Here is a 4,151-nt window from a genome sequence, read left to right on the forward strand (position 1 = left end):
TAGTGAAGATTGAGCTCTTGGTCCATTTCTGAGCTCAGCTCAAAGTGTTGGTGTTTAAGATCACTGCATGGCTTGGGACCCAGATGTCTGCTGGACCAGCTTCTCCCATATGTATGTTCATTCACTGAGGTCATCATCTGAAGCTCTTGTGTGAGTGCCTCTGGCGTAGTGGTTGGTTCAACACGTTAGAGCTGTGAGTGGGAAGTATGAGTTCAAAGATGGGTCTGGTGCTTAGGCTGATGGTGCCATGAAAGAGCATGCAATGGTGGTTGAAGAAAGAGAGCTTTCTTGATGGTGGCACTCTGCCTTTGGAATCTCCCATCTCAAAAAGGGGTCTGCAAAAACCCCATCTAGACCAGCATTCTGTTTTCAAATTGGATAACCAGATGTCTATGGGCATAAGCAAAACACGAGCATAATAGCCTTTTCACAGGAAGGCCAACTGATACCTATTCTGATCTCATTTTGGTGCCAGGTGAATACCTTCTTACTTTTCCCATTCTTCTTACTTGGAAGGAGTGTTATTCTAGTTACACATCTTGAATTTGAACTACTCTGTTTTGTCTTTGTTTTAAGTTATGGATATTTAGTTTCTGTTATATTGTAGTTTCTATATTCATATTTTAGTACAAGCTGTCCTGAGAACACTACCAGGTTGAAGGTTCAGGGTACAAATAAATAAATATAATGTCCAACCTTAATTTCCAACCTTGACTGAGATCTTCTTATGAAATTTGACACGTTTAGCTTGCCTATAATGTTTGAGTGTGTGGCTGAACTGGAATTTTAATCCAAGCCGATGGAGTTCAATGAGACTTATTTCCAGGTAAGCGTATATAAGGTTGCCACCTAAGACTTTGTGTTATTCAGTGTAGAGAATCAGAATCAGCATCCATATAATGCTCCACACATCTGTGAATGAGCAAAAGCATGTGCCTCCATCTGCCTTCTACACATGAACCATTTTGCCAGTCTGGGTGAGATATTTGTGATGATGAGGGGAAATACTATGCTGGATTTCCCCCCTCTGTGACCTATTATTCCCTGCTCTCAGTTACCTTCAGAACAAACTAGAGGTAAGAAAAATATACAGAGATTGGCTAAATATTAAGTCTTTGGTGTCTTTCATGGCATCACCAACCAAGACACCAGACACATCTTTCATTTCATACCAATTTATATGATTCCAGCTCCCAGAGCTAATGAGTTGAACCGACAGTTGTCCAGCAACTGAATGATGTAAACTTTAACCATCTCACATCTACTGGAGACAAAGATCAGTTCTGTAGTAGTACTGAAACAATAGTTTTAGTGCTCCTGTTTTAATAAAGTGTTTCTCATCTGCAGTATTTATAACTGTATCTTGACTATGACATTTTTTAAAATAAAATTTTGTATTTGGTTAATCTGCACCTTTTTAGTAGATCAAGATGTTTTAATCAATAAATATAAGCTATGTGGGGTTACTGTTTGGAGGAGACATCTCTATGTCATAATATATGGTTCCACTCTTCAAAAATATTTGAATCTACTTTCTTTACACATAATAATATGAAATTAAGATTGGTAAAACCTGAAGTTTTCTGATTCTTTCCCTGATTCTCTCTGTTTTCCTAAGGCAAATCTCCATTCCAACAGGACAGAATTTATGAAGACAACCAACTTGCATAAACATACCCAAGACATTATGATAAAATGGTTCAAGGAACCCATGAAGTGGAAGGTGTGGTGTGTGTGTGTGTGTGTGTGTGTGTGTTTAAATTTCCTTTTGGCAGGCCAAAGGCATGTCACTAGCATGTAGCCTACTTCTGCCTTTGACAGTACAACCATATGTTAGTTTTGACATTTTTTGTTCACTGAAGTTCAAAAAGGAATTTGAAATGAGCTTCGTACATCATCTGCATAATTAGCAAGAAATCATTTGTGGCTCCAATCAATGCATGCAATTTTAATAAATTGCTCTAATAACAACTCTGCAGAAATTAGACAAAGCCGTCATTGGGTCAATCAATGCTGCTCAAGAAAATAGCATTGTAATGAAACTTCAAATGACAGTGTAATTCTACTTCATTCCTTTTTTTTATATTATTTAGGCAAATAATGTTTTACTGAAAATCTTTTGCAAATGGAGGACGGAGTGGTTTGAGAGATTGTTAAAGAACATAATGCCTTTCATCAGTAGATTGCTATCCGAGCTTTGTAGAAAGTGAAAAATGTTACAATGTAAGAGCTAATGAGTGAAGCATAAGTTATTATCACCCTTTAAGAGGAACTCAATTGGCAATGGGTATCTTTTTTTTTAACATACTCAGTGCTAGAGCTTTTGGATCCTGGCCCAGGGGACTGTCAGAAAATATGATGAAGTGGCCTCTGGACCACAAAAGCTTAGGCTACAATAAATCAGTTTTAAGGTGCCAAAACAACCTCTTTTGTTGTTTTTGCTGCAGCAGATTGACATGGCTAGCACTCGAGATATTCTCAGTAATAATGTGCTTATTTATGACGTATTTATCTTGCTTTTCCTCCTAGGAGATCAGGGCAGTATAGGGGGCTGCTCCCATTTTTATCTTCGCTAGACTGATATATAATGACTGGCCCGAGGTCATAGCCAAGTGGGAAATTGAATGCAAGTCCCCCATGCCAAGTCTGACACACGATCCCTTACAAAACACTAACTGTCCTTTATGGGTGGTCCAGTGCCCTACTTTACAGAGGGCAAGCACCTAATTGAATGCATCCTCTATCTGAAGAGCTGGCCATGGGCTGTTAAACATTTCTGGTCCAATTTCAAGGTGCCTGTGATTATGTTTAAAGCTACAATGGCTTGGGCCCCCAATACTTCAGTAGGCACTTCACACTTTAGTCTCTGGCCTGCCTATTCAAATCATTTGGAGGGATGCTTTCTTCTATGTTCCATCTGTGGGAGCTGTATATTATGTGGAGACATGGGGGAAGGCCTTCTGTGCTATCTCATCCTGGCTGTGGAATGTCCTCTGCTCATTGGCTCCATCACTGGTCTCATTCTTCTGACAGCTTAAGACCTGGCTATTCACGTAATCATTTGTGGGATGTAAACTGCAATTGTATGTATTGTGCTTATGTAACCCGAATTTTAGCTTTTAAGAGGAGTGTTGATTTGATTACTGATGTGTTGTTTGTAATTTTATGGCTTGGAACCCACCCTGAAATAAGCATTGCAGTCTGAACACTGATGAGGGTTTTTATTTCCTTGCCTAGCAGCTATGTTACCAACCAAGAACTTTTAACAGAATATTATTTGATGGAAGGTTCCTTCACACACACACACACACACACACACACACACACACACACGGCTAAGTCAGCCAGCCTTGTGAATGCAAAGATTAGAAGATTTTCATGTCACTAGTTCCTTTTTTAAAAAGCCAACATTTTCCAAGTAGACTTTAAGAAGTTTTTCCAAACAAGAGATGCAGACCTGACTTTATCAATTCCAAGTTTTTAAATAAATGTTCTATCCAATCAAGTATAAATTATGTGCTATGTGCACATAAGTATAAATATGCTATGTGCAAAAGCTTGGTTTCTTCCTCTGCTGCTCTGTTCCAGAGCAACATTTGCAACACTATACGCAGAGAGATTATCTGCACTCAGTATTATTATTTTTTAGTGCACAAAGCTAGTGTACCTCGCAGTGAGATTAATTATATGGAAAATAAAGAGGAGGTTGGTGCCTCAGTTCTGTTGTGTTTTTTTCAGTAGGAGTACAGGAAGAAGAACAGAGGAGTCTAAGCCATGAATGTGCATCCTTTATCTCAGATGCCTGCACTGATATTCTATGCAGCCTCTAGCAAAATGTTGAAGAATGTGCTTGATTCCTTTGAAAAGTTCCCAAATTCTTGGGAAAGTTATGTGAAAGAGAAGGGCCCATGCTACTGCTATGACTCAGTATTGAAAGTTCAAATTTTGAGGGATTTTTCAGTGCTTGTAAACAAAGAGAAATACATTTGTTATTTAGAAATTACGGGGGGGTTAAAAAAGACAGACAGAGAGAGATCGCTCAAGAAATAACAAATAATTTCTTTTATCTAATAAATAATAATTTAAAATACTTTTATCCATTTAAAGCAGGCATGTCCAAAGTTCATTTCGGGGGCCTAATCTGATCCACT

The 4,151-nt window shown here is 38.4% G+C and overlaps 1 long non-coding RNA gene across 1 annotated transcript; it reads left to right on the forward strand.

Moving 5' to 3' along the window:
* On the forward strand, window positions 1–3,949 carry LOC310767651. The gene is made up of 4 exons (XR_014551007.1): window positions 1–111; window positions 748–826; window positions 1,619–1,723; window positions 3,742–3,949. It is a non-coding gene; the product is annotated as an uncharacterized lncRNA (long non-coding RNA).
* Window positions 3,950–4,151: the final 202 nt, after the last annotated feature.

This window comes from Podarcis filfolensis, assembly GCF_964270895.1.
Source record: "Podarcis filfolensis genome assembly, chromosome: 7".
NCBI lineage: Eukaryota > Metazoa > Chordata > Lepidosauria > Squamata > Lacertidae > Podarcis > Podarcis filfolensis.